Here is a 16723-nt window from a genome sequence, read left to right on the forward strand (position 1 = left end):
GAAAGTATTTGCACAAGTATCTTTATAGAACAAACAGACTTCAAATAATTTTCCACAAGTAGATTACAAATGTTAGAAGCAAGATGGAGAAGAAAGAAGTAACTGGGAACATATTTTTTGGGGAGTGTAATGAGTTGGCAGTCGTAAAAATTTCCTGCAGACTACTCTATCAAAAATACTGGGCGAGCAAATTTTTATAACAAAGGAATTTTTTTTTTTTTGAGCTGTGATACAGAGTCAGAATTGCATAGACATAATATGGCCTTGCTGAGTTTAATTCTGGTGGCTCAAAAAAAGAAATTACTAGACAAACCAACTGTATGGAAGTAATGAATATAGTAACAGAGATAAAACAACTGAAAGAGGAACCTTTAGAAAAAAGTAATAGCAAATTACATAGAAAAAAATGAAAATTGTGGGAACAATACATGCAAATAATGTTTTGGAGGAGGAATAAGGTATAAGGGAAGGTAGGAATTGAATGAACTTTGTAATGTTTGACTGACAATGACTAGATAAATTATAAATAATGAATAATGTTTGCAACTGAAAATATGTCAGCATGGTTTGTTTTCATTTATATAAATGTATGACTGCCTAAGTAAAGATTTAACAAAGATGTTACTTGTTTAAAAAAATAATACATGAGAGCAGAAAGTCCCAGTATTATGCATTCTGAGTGTTAAAAAGAGAAAAAAAGAAAAGATTAAGAAACCATTTAATTGATAATGAATTTATTTTTCAAAGCAATGATAGGAATGTACTGATGTGGATCTCTTCTATCTCCATAATTGTGTACTACAAATACTTCTGACAATTTCCACATCCCTGCCTTATAGGTTCTGTCTATCTATCAATAATACCTTGCTATAAAATTAATATGTCATCCAAAAATCTCAGGTATAAATTGATATTTGGCCAATATTCATCACCAATCAGATACTGCTTCTCCCAAAACCATAGGACAGGTGCTGAGGCCATCCAATAGCTACTCCTTTAATCTGTTTATAATATTCACATTCAAAGAAGAAAAAAATGTAGTAGTACCACCTCCATCACCTCAGTAACTAAATTAACTTCCTAATGGGACGAGGTGGTACCAATCACCAAAGCCTCCCTAAGCCAATCTAGTCCCATCTGATGTGGAACCACATCAGATCCTTTACAACTCGTGTCATAAAAAGTACATTTCCATTGAAGGGGCTGGAGGATGTTTTAGCTAAGTAATGCAACAAATCTGGAATTTTAGTTTTTCTTAAAGGACCTGTAGGAGATGAAAGGGAGATGGTTGAAAATAGAGTGTGAAGAATGAGTGACAGTACAAAGAAGTACATCGACAAAAGTGCAGAAGACATACCTCTCAACATTTCAGCATTGGAATTGAGATTTAAGAACAGTTTGGTGAGTTTATCATATATGTGACTGATTCAGGAATGCATAAAGGAATAACACAGTGCTACAGGTCAACATGATCTTTTGGCAGAAGTTTCTAAGGCTACACGTTTGCCTCATGAGCTCTGGATAACCATAGATATGCACATATGGAGATTGCGTCTGATAACATCTTTGCCCAAGTAACTTTAGAGCAATTTATGCACATAGATAAGAAATATGGGGCAATAGTACTGCTTGTCAAAGGTTTTAATGATGGTAATTAATGGAAGGGAAAAGAAGAGTGGCCCAAAAGGAACAAAGAAACTGAATATATTAATGTGTATATTACAGAGTATTGTATACTTGTATACATTTACAAAATGATAGAGTCACTAACTACCATATACCAACTATAATTCCACAAGATAAAATGACAACAGTTGCACTAATGCAACAAGATGTATATTTATTTGATATGCATGTTTGAAAGATAAAACAAATGCGCTAAACTATTTTAAACATATATGTTGACTAAATCTACATTTCACTGTTCTCACTGTATTGGTGCATCTGCTGGCATTTTACCTTGTGGATACATTTATAAAATATTTAATGTTCTGCTGCACCCTCAGTAGATTAGCTGTAGATCTACACGAAAGGACTATGGAAGGAGAGATGTAGTTGTAAAAAGCGATAATGAGATAAGTTACCACTGGGCAACAGGGCCACATGTTAAACACAGATATGGAAGTGATGTAACATAATGAAGTACCAGGAATCATGTGACCACATGTTAAACACAGATATGGAAGTGATGTAACATAATGAAGTACTGGGAATCATGTGACCAGATGTTAAACACAGATATGGAGGTGATGTAAGATAAAGAAGTACTGTAAATGAAGGAACTGAGATGGTCAGTTGCAGGCACTGACAAGGTAAGTGTTTGATAGAGAGGATATAACAGTTTGGATGAAATCCAAATCTTTCTATGTGGCACACCTCATCACTAAGGGCTTTTCATCCAGAAAAAAGGAGGTCATTGTCCCATTGTACTCATTCCTCATTAGACCCATTATAGAATACAACACCCCGTTTGGTATGTACCTCTCAAGACATCTGCAACAACTGGAAAGGCTGCAGAAATTCCTCACTAAAAGAATCACAGGCCTAAAGCAGATGCCCTACGCTGACCGCCTTAAAAAACTCCAGCTATACTCTGTTGCATATTGTCTACTCAGAGGCGATCTCTGCTTAGCATACAAGGCCATGTCAAACCCAGAGTTGTTAGACATGCTACACTTAAAGAAATCCCAATCCCTTAGAGCCGCACGCTCCAGGGATCTAAATCTTGTCATCACAACAAACAAAACATGCTGGATGGATAGATTCCTGACCCAGAGACTCCCCAGACTCTGGAATAGATTGCCCATACATGTCAAGCAGAGTGCCTCTTTGGCCCTCTTCAAAAGGAACCTTGACAATTGGATGGGAGAAAGGAAATTCACCCTGGGGATCACGTCAGTCGCCCTGCTAGACAGGGGTCCAGGGAAGTAAATAGTGTGGGAAGAAATAGCCAGGGAACTGTTATGGCTAGGCTTGTACAGGCCCTAGGGCTGATAGCCTAGTACCAACCTATGAACCTATAATACACTACAAATCTACAAGCAGAGGACCAAATCAGAATTAACAGAAACAGTACTGTAGTGAGATATGCTGTGAAAGGTACTGTGGCTGTTTGATTTAATAGAGTACTGCAGATCATGAAGAGAAACAGAGAGAGTGCTGACCATACCGAATGAGAGACTAGAGAGATACAGACAGACAGAAGTACATGAAACCACAAATTGCTACTGTAACTGCCTTTATAGGGCCATAGGTTCATACTAGTCTGTTTATCGAGCAGGTCATTTGTAGCCTTGCCTAAAGATATCAAGACAGAAATTCATCACAAGACTGGTAAACCTATCCCATCAACAAATACATACATAATAAATACATCAAATAATGTGTCAAGCAGCACTGGCACTTAATTTGTACATTATTTCAAACTGTAAGCAGAAAAACAGGAATCTCAGAAGCCAAGAGTTTATTTACAATGATATTTGCTAATAAGAAGAATGTAAAAGGCTTGTACCTTTTTAGTATAACAATGTTGTTCCAGTTTATGTGAAACACTCCCCAGGGTATCCATCTGTGCTTTATTATAGGACATTACTTAGCTTCAGCTCGTGCCCACAGTTTACCCTGAGATACTATGACATAAACGGATAAAGCCCACCCTGCCATCTGTTACTCCCTAGTTATGTATTAAACAACAAAAACTTCAAAAGCCTATTAGTCCCTGATAACAACATGGCTGAAAATGATGCACTTCATTTTAGTCTGAGGATTTTAGTAGTTAGCTTCAGTAACACCTTCCACCGTCACTTGGCCAGACATGACCATCACTCATCTTGTGCATAAGACATTCACTAGTTTTTAGTCTTGGGCCTCACATTGTGACTTGAACCAAGTTAGTATAACCAAGTTGGTATTCCATAACAAATAAAAGATTTTTTGTGTGTCATTTCTCAGTTATACCTTCTTGGAGACAACTGATAATTTTACACTCTACTAGCTTTCTTTAAATGGGAAACTGTCACCAGTATATGACATTTAAATACAGTTGGCCATATTTAGCAGTCTTAGAGACAACACTTAGGCAACTTATGATGTGGAAACAGCAGGTCTCAGCATGTACTGCCTTCTTAGCAGAATCTCTAGAGTATTCACTTATTACTAATGTCAGACTATGGTCTCTTCAGGCTTCGTGGCACATCGATGGCCCAATCGATAACATCAAAGGATTCACACATAAGTACAATGGCTTCAGAAGATGGGGAGATCAGTAGGTCAGGACAGCAGAAGGAGTACATTCAGTTGCTAGAAGGACCGACTGTTTTCTAAAACACTTGGTAAAATGCTGTCTTTTGTTGCTTACTGAAATTCAATGCACAGAATGAATAAGGACATATCCTCACAGTCTGATTTAGATTTATGACAGCATGTACATGAAAAGAAACAGGGCACTGTATAATAATTCTTCACATAAAGAACCGCATTATAATGTTTAAAGAGTCATGATCAATGCCAATGAATGCAAATTTTTGGCTGAAAGCCACATGTGGAAAAAAGTTACTAAAGCTCCAAAAATAGGATTCTTTCACGCAAACTTTAGATTTTAAGACCATGCTTTACCAAGTATTAAAAGTAGGCCTTCCACAAAGACACAAAGCCAGACCTGACAATAAAATTTGAAAGAGAAAAAACATCTAAAATATGATGGCATGTTTTAAGAAAAACTGCAGCTCTTGTGAAACACATGGCATCGATAATTTCATAGTAGTATTCAAACTTGTTTCATTAGCGTTAACACACACACACACACACGCACACACACACACACACACACACACACACACACACACACACACACACACACACACACACACAGGCATGCTATTTTTTATTGCAAAAGTCCAAGAGTACTTACTTAAAATCACAAGAGTTTCAGATCTGATACTGATGGAATTTAAAAGCTAGCCTCATTTTACTATTTAGCTCTTTAACAACAAAAATTGTTGCATTTTGAAAGAAGCAATACTATTTAAATGTAATTAATTTGTATTTTTCACAGATAGCATTGTTAGATATATACATGCATAGGATTTAAGGCTGGGATTTATATGCATTGGTGTACAATGAAGCAAGGCTGGTATGCAGTTTACCTACATAACAAAGCCCTGAAATATTCTTTAAAAAAATTTGTATATGGTGAGCCAAGATCACACATGCAGACTTGCCCCACTGTGTAAGGACTGTACCTTATGAAGGAGTAAATCTGTAAACTATGCCCCTCCAATTCATGTGTGACTTTCAAATTCAGCAACACTAGAATATCAGCCGTCCCAAGGAGGTAATCTACGGGACAAAAAATGAGGGCTAACAACTGTACTGTACTTGTCAGTGTAGGATTTCCCTTTTCTTCTACTATTTTGTTCAGCACACATGGCTGAGCAGTATATTATTTATTTGTTTACTGGGAAGGTACAACTGAGCAGTACCCCTTTTCAGCAGAGGTCCAGACAGGAAAGCTCCAAATAATACCAAGTCAAAGTCAGAAGCAATAAATAAATAAAATTAAATAATAAAAAAAAAAAAATCTCTGTTACACAGCAGGAAAATACCTAGTGACAGTGGAATTCCCTATAGTGCAGGCAAACCTGCTACCACTAAAACATGTCCATTCACAATACAATTATGACCTCTCACCAACAGCAGCCCTTAAAGCGATTCCCCTCATTTTTGTATTATGGAAGTGAACCCTGGACTACTGCCATGCCTATGGAGTGAAACACTTTAAGGAATCATTCCTAGCCATGATGGTGAGCCACAGTACAATAGCTGCAGTTAGCTTAGTAAGGTGTAAAGGGCCTTTCTAAGTGGCTATATGTAGCTACTTAGGTCCTGTATACCTTACTGTGCATCCTATCACTGCTGTTCTGTGCGGTGTTGCATCGACATGTTACACAATACTCTCCCCCTCATACAACACAGAGGAACACCTAACATACAGTAGTGTACTACACAATGAGGACCAATGAAGATAAGGAGACTTCTGCTGTATGCTGTCATGCATGACAGTCACTCATGTCTATGAAATGCAGTAGTTCATGGTGGAATATTACATACAGCCTGCATGATACTTGTCTGTATCAGTGCACTATGTCTAGGAAACCCATGTGTTAAGTGCATACCAAGTAGAGACAGCAGTTTGTACAGCTATGTATTAAATAAAGGACCAGTAAAGCACAACTCTGTACTCTGTGTATTTATCAATGTTAATTAGGTTAGTATGCTTATCCAAATATGCACCAAATGTTGATGCCGTTGACATATGTATGCAAGATCCATTTCCTTTATGAAAGAAGCAAAATTAAAAATATATAATGGCGTAGTAGGCAGGGCACTAAATTGATGACAGCATTCTACTGAATTGCTGCTTTATTTGTACTATCTGGTACTGCTGTGATTTGTGAGCTACTGTTTCAAAGCAATCTACTGATTAACTAGATTTCATTGTTATCTACTGCAATCCATTACTGTTTAACTGCATTTTACTGCATTTCATTGCTGTTTAACTGTATTTTTTAATACTGTGAGTTCTATTCTTTTGACTATAAGTGATTAATCTGTGCTTCATTGTTGAGTTTTTTTCTTACTGGGTTCTTAACCTTAAAATTGAGTAGCATAGTCTAGATACAGGTCTGCGGCATCCAGAGCTTCAGCTGCATGGTTTTTAACCCTTTTTGAGGTATTCAAGCTACAAGTTTTCCCTTAGTAGCACTTGTGTTATCATCTAGTAGTGCTACTCGTAGATCTTCCTCCCTTTACCCTCTTAGCTCTTTCAGTTTCTGACAAATATGGATGGACAATTTTCTACATTTTTCTCCTGCCAGTCTGGTCGATATGGGCATCCTGAGACAGTGCAGCAACTGCCTCATGTACACGGACAATCCTCTACTACTAGCATCTAGGAACACAATTTGTGAGAGATGCAAATACATTAGGCACCCAGTGTCATCGCTCTCTCCCCACAAACCAGTATTTCTAGCACTGAGAAGGTTGTCAACATGAACACCATACCACAAACACCACCCACACCTACACAACACACTCCTACATATGGAAAGGCCCTCAGTAAAAGCATACCCAAACAAAAGAGACCTCTGAACCATAAATGCACTCATACTCCACTGCTCACCACACCACACACCACACATAGTCCACACACCTGTGTCTCACAGCCACTAAGACCTAAACATAAACCCAACATATTAGTCATAGGAGACTCCATTGTGAGACACACAGATGTGCCCCCCCACCAGGCTGGATAAGGAGAAAGTCATGGTTAGTTGTTTGTCGGGTGCCAGAATCTGCCATATCACCAATGCACTCATGTTTCTCAACAGGTACTGTTATAGCTCTGTCATAGTCCATGTTGGAGTGAATGACTTGACATGTGCCTCTCTGGACTATATGAAGAGAGACATGATTGAGCTCGCTGAGTATGTGTCCCAGGCAGGTGTGTCCCTAGCCTTAAGCAATACTCTACCATCACCCAGAATGATGCCTCAATACAAACACAAAATGATTGACTTTAACAACTGGCTTAATTTCTGGTGTCATTCAAAGCAGATCCAGTACTCATGGTGGTGGTGCTGCGGTAGCGTTGTTGCCTCATAGTAAGACGCTGTCCGGTTCGATTCTCAGCTAGAGCATCTTCTGCGTGGAGACATGCGTGAATAGGCGTATCTTCGTTGAAGGTTGTGCATCAGGGCTGGTAACTCGGCACGTAAAAATCAACTACCAATCATTAGCGGACCGGAGTTCTGCTGTGGCGACCCCTAACAGGGAAAAAGCCAAAAGACACAACAACATTCAAAGGGGATCCAGTACCTGACAGCCTGGGATGACATGACTGACAAGCCATGATGCTGTGCCAGAGATGGGCTGTATCTGTCTCCCTTGGACTTCAGGCTCCTGGCAAAGGCTCTTGCCTACCCCATAGTGCCTTATTTAGGCAATGCCATGAGGTCAAAACTACCAACATGAAAATTTCATCAAAATGTAAATTAAAGGTTGTGCTGCTAAAAGCTAGGAGTCTAAATATGAAACTGCACTCACTGCAAGCATTCTTAACCCTGGAAGAAGCTGACATTTGTGCAGTCACAGAAACCTGGTTCAAAGATGTGGAAAGCACCCCAGCCATACCAGGTTACTCATCCTATCATTCATTCAGACCCCAAGCCATGGGCAGCAAAACAAAAGGAGGTTGAGTTGCAATACATATAAAAGACATACACATCTTGAGGTTGGTCAAACAGTATGATGCACAGAAAATACTCCAGGTGCAGTTAGCAGTTGACAAGACCCCTATTCAAATCGTAGCTAGCTACAGGCCTACAACTCTGACTCAAGATGCCCACTCCACCTATCTGGACCTCTTCAACTCTATCAAGATTCAACCCTTTACCCTGATCCTGGGCAACTTTAACTATCCAACCACAGACTGGAAGAAATACTCATACCAAAACACAAATGCCCAGAGATTCCTTGATTTTATCAATGCAAATGCCTTGGTACAGTTGGTTGACACCCCCGCAAGAGGTGAAAATATCTTTTACTTGGTAATAACCAACATGAGTAAACACTGCAGCATCCCTACAGTGTCATCATCCCTGTTAAGATCCGACCACAAAGCAGTCACTTTCGAGGTCGCCATCTCCACCGACACCCCCCCCCCAGCTAGAGTCAAACAAAAAAACATCTTCAAAGCTGATTACAACCTCCTGAGGGAAAACAGGCAGAATGAAGTCCTCCAATATAACAACCAGGAAAACAAGGCAGGAAAACAACAGCCAAAATCCACAAGAAAGTAGTTTATTGTAAAACTCTCTGACGTCTCGGCCAAAGCCTTCAAGGAGAATAAATCATGAAAAAACACAAGCAAATATACACTCAAGCACAGATACCAATCATACAATTAACTCATGATAATTGGCAATCAATTAAGCAGCACTTTCCAATTAAAATCTTCATTTAAACCAAATGGAGACATTGTTTTGAACTTTAAAATATACACAGCTTCTTTATATAATAAAAGTGACTTAACATTCTGATATTCAGGAACACAAACTTGTTCTAAAACAGTACCTTGTAGGTGCCTACTATTCCCATTATGGAATTGTAAAAAATGCATAGCTACAGGGCTTTCTTCCCTTCCATTATCAATATCCCTGATGTGTTCCAACAGCCTCACTTTAAATGCTCTCTTAGTTTCACCAATGTAAACTTTTTTACATGGACACTGTAATGCATGTATAACACCCACTGAATTACAATGGAAAGAATGTTTAGTATTAAATCTAATATTGTTAATGTATGAAAAGCACGGTACAATAAAATTACATGCCTTACATTTCCCACAAGGGTGGGTACCTAGCTTAACAACATTTCAATGAATAACATCCAATGGTAAACTAAACTTACTTTTAACTAAGAAATCTTTTATATTTTTACCTCTGCGATATGAAAATTTAAGTTCTAAATTTAACCATGTCCGGGCACTATAATGAACATAAATAATTCCAAAATTGTATAACAATTCCAATAAACTCCATAGTAAAACTACCAAAAGTTGTTACAAAATATATAGTCTTTCTTCCCTCCTGTGGCCTATCATGCATATTAACATGATAATTAGGCATAAAGCAAGACTGAATACTACTTTGTTTTTTACCACATTTTAAACGCTCATAACTTTCCTCTAATATTTTTTGACTATATCCCCTATAAAAGAAAGATTCTAACATTGAACCTAATTCTTTATTAAATATTTGAGGTTCGTTACATAATCTGTAGATTCTCAGCATTTCCCCATATGGGAGGGCCTTTAATGTATGTGGAGGATGACCACTAGTTCCATGTACATACTGGAACCCCCCTTTGAACTTCCTCTTTAAAGAAGTCATCAGATTTAAACCATCTGAAATGTCCAGTACCACATCCAGGAAAGGAACAATTGTACCAATTTTCAAACCATCAAATTGTAGCATAAACCTGTTGTTATTTAAATCCACAATAAATTGATGTACAGCAGAAAGACTACCATCCACTAGGAATATTAAATCATCCACATATCTGAAACATTTAATGACATGTGTGTGGAAAAAACTATGTCTGTAAATCACTTCCAGTTCAAACAACCCCATAACAAGGTTAGCATACACGGGGGCAAAGGCAGCCCCCATGGAAGTCCCCTGTAATTGATGGTATATGGTGTTATTAAACTCAAAATAATTATGGACTAACGAAAAATAAATAAGTTCCACTATATACTCAGTAGCTGGGGAGTCACCCAAAAAGAATTTAATAGCTTCTATACCAAACTGGTGTCTAATGTTGGTATAAAGGCTCTTTACATCAATGGTAACCCACAACATATTCTGATTCCAGCTAATACTTTTTATTTTATCTAAAAAATCAAAAACATATGTAACATAGGATGGTAACTTAATAACATATGGTAATAAAAAATTATGTAAAAAAATTCCTAAGTTATGCAAAAAATAATTACAGCCAGAAACTATTGGTCTACCCGGAGGTTTTCTCAAATTTTTATGTATTTTGGGCAGACAATAGAAAAAGGCCATAGAACAACCATCTACTTTAAATTTATTTTTAGCATCTGCTTGAGAAAAATACCCTAATCTAACACCCTTATTAATAAGTTCTGTATATTCCATCATTGAGGCCACGTACAAACTAATATCTACTACTTCATAGATCCTAGTGTCATTAAGATGTTCCATACACACACTCAAGTAATATGTAGAATCCATAACAACCAATTTATTGCCCTTATCTGATTGTTTAAAAATAAGTTCCTTCTTACTGCTTAATGCCAATAACGCCTGCCATTCTACAAACTGCATATTGTATTCAATGTTCTGTTTGTTCCGCATAAAGTTCTTATATGCAGCCTCTGTAAAATAATTAATCAAATTAATACAGTTGCAAACATCAATATTAAGACTATTAGGGGTAAAACGATTGGTAGAAGGAACATTATTAGTGTCAAACTTGCAATAAGCATTCACTATTTCATCTGAAACACAAGAGTAAAAACTATCCGATGAACTGCTATTGTTATCATCACACAAGACAGGCTCTAAATGTTCACTCATCTGTTTAAAGAAATATTTCAAATGCAGCTTTCTACCAAATGCATAAACATCTTTTTGTATGTCATGTAGTCTCGTTACTACTGTGGGGATAAATTTTAATCCCCTATTAAGCACAGACATTTCCACATCACTAAACAAGACTCAAGATGCCCACTCCACCTATCTGGACCTCTTCAACTCTATCAAGATTAAACCCTTTACCCTGATCCTGGGCAACTTTAACTATCCAACCACAGACTGGAAGAAATACTCATACCAAAACACAAATGCCCAGAGATTCCTTGATTTTATCAATGCAAATGCCTTGGTACAGTTGGTTGACACCCCCGCAAGAGGTGAAAATATCTTTTACTTGGTAATAACCAACATGAGTAAACACTGCAGCATCCCTACAGTGTCATCATCCCTGTTAAGATCCGACCACAAAGCAGTCACTTTCGAGGTCGCCATCTCCACTGCCCCCCCCCCCCCCAGCTAGAGTCAAACAAAAAAACATCTTCAAAGCTGATTACAACCTCCTGAGGGAAAATAGGCAAAATGAAGTCCTCCTCCTCTAGGAAGAGTAAACCTGTCTGGTGAACATCTACAATAAATAAACTCTATAATAAAAGGAAAAAATTGCTGTCCAGGACCAAGAAGGAGCAGGTGTCTAATTGGAAGCAATCTCTCCTTAGCCTGAACAAGCAAATAAGACCACTAGTGAAACTCTCCAAAGTAAACTTTGAGTCCAAACTGGCCACATCTACTAAAGGCAATCATAAGGCTTTCTCACATATGTCCGCAATCTCAAGGGAAGCACCCGGATCTGCTCAGAACTAGTGGTCAAGGACACCACATACACAAACCCTGTAGATATAGCCAACCTGTTGGCCGACAGGTGCAGTGAAACCTTCACTCCTCTGTCCCCATCACTAAAACAGAACATCCCTAGTACCTGCCCCCTCCCCTTATCTCTGGGGCACAAGTCATCACTGCCCTCTCAAAGGCAAAAAATACAGCCTCCATGGGATCTGATAACATTCCAGGCTGCATCCTACATGAACTCAGGCAGGAGCCTACAGCACCATTAGGCATCCTATTCAACCAAAGCCTGAGTACCGATATCATCCCAGCCAAGTGGAGAACAGCTACTGTCATCCCTTTGCACAAAAGTGGAGCATCCACTGATCTTGTAAATTATAGAACTGTCAGCCTAAGTGGCCTGATCTGCAAGGCCATGGAGCGGATTATCATGGACTTCATTAACAAGGACACTGGAAACTCCCATACCCTTGATGTGACACAGTTTGGTTTTGTCAAGGGGAGTCATGCCTGTTAAATTTGGTTAACTTCTTTGACACAGTCACCAAGGCCATAGACGAGGGAAAGATGGTGCACACTACCTACCTTGACCTGGCTAAGGCCTTCGATAGTATTCTCCACTCAGGTATAATAGATAAACTCTCTCAACTAGGTATCAATCCATATGTTACCAGATGGGTTGCAAACTGGCTTACTGATAGAATCCACTTAGTCAAAATAGGGGAAACCACCTCAAGTAGTAATTCCGTAACAAGCGGTGTACCCCTGGGATCAGTCTTAGGGCCTCTGCTGTTTGGGATATACTTCTCAAAGGTGCAGGCCAAATCTAGTGGGCTGTGGATGACCAAGTTTGCAGATGACTGAAAGCTGGGTGCTGTCATCAATTGCCCTAGTGATGTGGACATCCTCCAAGAGGGTCTCACCCAAACAATTGACTGGTGCCAGAAACATGGCCTCAAACTAAATGCCGAAAAATGCATCATCATCCATTTTGGGGAGAATGATGTCTCCACAAATTATCACATTGATAATAAGGCACTAAGCATGCAATCAGTTGTGAGGGACTTGGGAACCCAGGTTGATAGCAAACTGACTTTTGACCACCACATTGCCTCTGTTGTACAGAAAGCTTTCTACATGCCCCACCTCATTATAAGGGTATCTCATCTAGGGACAAGGTCGTCATAACATCCTTGTATTCTTCCCTTATAAGACCAATTATTGAATACAATGACCCTTTCGGCATGCACCTCGCAAAGCTGGACAGACCACAGAGATTCCTCACCTGGAGAATCCAGGTCCTCAAACATCTACCCTACATAGATAGGCTAAAAGCTCTGTCCATCTTCTCAGTCTCCTACAGACTCCTCAGAGGTGACATCTGTCTGGCATACAAAGCAATCTCAGACCCCGCCCTGATGGGACTGCATATCCACAAGTCAAGCTCCACTCCAGTAACCCGCACGCGAGACCTCAACCTGGTCTGTGACATCAATAGGACTTCTTGGCGGGACAGATTTGTGTCCCAGAGACTCCCTCTCCACATAAAGCAGAGTACCTCATTAAACCTTTTTAAGTGCAATCTGGATAACTGGATGGGGAACAGAAAATACACCCCTGGAATTCCACCTATGTCCCTGCTGGGCAGTGGCATATGGTGCTTAGTTATTGGAACATGGGCTAAATGCTTGGCTAGGCTTGTAGGGGCCTCAGGGCCAATAGCCTAGTAACTTCCTATGACCTTATAAGAAACTTTATTATAAGAAAGATGGCAGAGTAGATGGTTTAAAGCCATGGACAATGACAGTGAAGGTTATAATGCCTTCCACACATTTAGACCAGGTACTACACACACAGGGACTACAGATAAAGCCGTCTCATTTTACATCAAAAATGTATATACCTCAAGGCTGGTCAAACAGGACAATGCACTTTAGCTACTCCATGTTCAAATCACCATAGGCAAAATCCAATACCATTTCCTTGTAAGCTATAGGTCCCCCTCTATGACCCAGGAAACCCATACCATGTATTTTAACATACTGGAAACATTCACCTTCCAACCCAATACCATATTCATGGTCTACTTTAATTACCCCACTATTAACTGGGAATCCAATACTACACCACATGAACAGCTACAGAGATTTCTGGACTTTGTAAACACAAACTCCCTGGAACAGATTGGCAGTACACCAACCAGGAGTGCAACCATACTGGATCTGGTCCTCACAAATAGACGCTGCAAGAATAGCCATAGCGAGGACCCATGTTCTCTCCTCATCCTTATATGCATCCCCCATATTTATCAACCTCAAAAAGTCAGAACTAAATAAATTAGAATCATGTTATAATAAGATTGCTAAATTTAGAACAGATTCCACACATTCAACCCATCACTGTTAATGCCTAAAATAATCTTTCTTGGTTGGAACTACCTCATATTATGGCTCAAAAATAATACTCAATCCTGACAACTTACCTTCCCTAAAAAATCTTCTACAACCCTACTCTAACATTCATACTCTTCAATCATCTAATAAAGACTTACTCCAAGTAACCAAAGTATCTAATACAGCAGGAAACTCTCTCTACTCTAACTTTATTGCTAAAAATTGGAATACCCTTCCACATAGTATTAGATCCATAAGCAATCTCAATCATTTCAAAATATCTCTCAAAAGACACTTATTTGAATCCTGGCTTTGAACATGTAACACTCCAGGTTAAATATTAACTTAGCATTACTTATACAATTTGGTAGTATGCACAGTCAAAGGACTAATAAAGTCTACTAAAGCCAAATTTGAGATAAACTTTGCCTCCCAGGCCAAGGATAACCACAAGGCATTCTTTACCTATGTCTGCAACCTCAAAGGCAATACACAACTGTGTGAACAGATCATTGTAAATGGAGACACCTATACTGAGCTAGAAGATATAGCAAACTTGCTGACTAAAATTTAGTTCCAAATTTACCCCTCTCTCCCCCTCACCTTCCCTCAGGAAATACCATCAAACATAACTTCCCCCTACTATCACTAGTGTACAGGTCCTTAATGCTCTCTCTATGTCCAAGAACACTGCATCAATGGGCCTGGATAATATCCCAGGATGCCTTCTAAATAGCATGAAATATGACCTATCAGGCCATCTGAAATTGTTATTTACCTGCAGCCTTCAAACAGACTTTGCGCTTCATGAATGGAGAACAGCAACACTCATCCCGCTATACAAAGATGGGCTAGCTACAGACCCTGGGAACTACAGACCCATAAGTCTTCTTACATGCAAAGCCATGGAAAGAATTATTGTGGAAATGATCAATAATGACATAGTAAACCTCCAGACACTGGACCAAATCCAGTTTGTTTTCGTCAAGGTCAGGTCATGCCTACTCAATCTGGTAGACTTCTTTGAGAAGGTCACCAAAGCAATTGATGAGGATAAAATGGTTCACACTGCCTACCTTGACCTAGCCAAGGAATTTGACACAATACCCCACTTGGGCACTGTTGACAAACTCAAGAGGTTAGGTACAAACCCATATGTCACATGGTGGACAGCCAACTGACTCACAGACAGGACCCAGGAAGTTAGAATTGGGGAGTCCACCTCTACGAAGAGGCCAGTCACAAGTGTAGTCCCTCAGGGATTGGTCCTAAGACCACTCCTTCTTGACATTTACTTCTCTAAAGACAAGGCCAATGTCAATGGTCTCTGGCTGATGAAATTTGCAGATAATTGCAAATTAGGAGCTGTCATTGAATCTCACACTGTCATAAATATTCTCCAGGAAGGGCTGATACAGGCAAACAACTGGTGTCAGAGCCACGGACTAAAAGTAAATGCCAAGAAATGCATAACAGTATCCTTCAGGAAGTCATCTGCCCTTGGTAACTATCATACTGACAACACACCCCTTATAGGTGACCAGGAGTCAGGGACTTATGGACACACACAGACAGTAATCTATCCTTTGACCATCATTTGTTTACAAGTAGTGAGAAAATCATCCTATGTTGCATAACTTATAAATAAAGGTATGGCATCTAGGTCCACGGAAGTCATTGTTCCACTGTTTTCAGCACTATTCAGACCTATCACTGAGTACAATGCTTCCTTTGGTATGTACCTAACTAGACAATAACAAACAAATGGAACATCCGCAAAGGTTTCTCACTAAAACAATACAGGGCATAAGTAAAATGTCCTCTGCAGACCGCATCAAGGCCCTATCCCTATATTCTGTCTCCTACAGGCTGTTGAGGGGAGATCTATGCCTGGCATACAGGGCATTGTCAGACCTGACTCTGATGGACCTCCTGCATATCTGCAAAACAAACAGCACCAGAATTACCCATTCTAAAGACTTAAACCTTGCCTGTGATATAAATAGGACCTGCTGGAGAGACAGGTTTCTATCCCAGAGACTAACTTATTTCTGGAATAGGCTCCATGTGAAGCATAGTTCCTCCTTAACCCAATTAGATGGGGAACAGGAAATACATCCCTGGATTGGCATCTATGTCTCTAATAGACACAGGCAACCTGTAAAAGGTTCATCTCCCATACCCCTGCTTGTAAATGTTTCATCTCCCAAGTTTCTACTTAATACTTATAAGGGTGCCATAACTTGTCAGAAATTTGGGATGCATGGCTAGGCTTTAAAAGGCCCTTGTGGTCATTAGCCTAGTAAACACCTACGAACCTATGTGTGAATAAAATACAGAATAAAAAGGAGGTAAAAGTGACTG

The 16723-nt window shown here is 39.3% G+C and overlaps 1 protein-coding gene across 1 annotated transcript in view; it reads right to left on the reverse strand.

Annotated features, from left to right (window-relative positions):
* The window catches only part of TACC2 (transforming acidic coiled-coil containing protein 2), a gene marked incomplete in the record, with an annotated part of 1481681 nt that overhangs the window by 908037 nt on the left and 556921 nt on the right, over positions 1-16723 (reverse strand).

Source organism: Protopterus annectens, chromosome 14.part0 (assembly GCF_019279795.1).
Source record: "Protopterus annectens isolate FY-2018-M chromosome 14.part0, PAN1.0, whole genome shotgun sequence".
Taxonomy (NCBI): Eukaryota; Metazoa; Chordata; order Ceratodontiformes; family Protopteridae; genus Protopterus; species Protopterus annectens.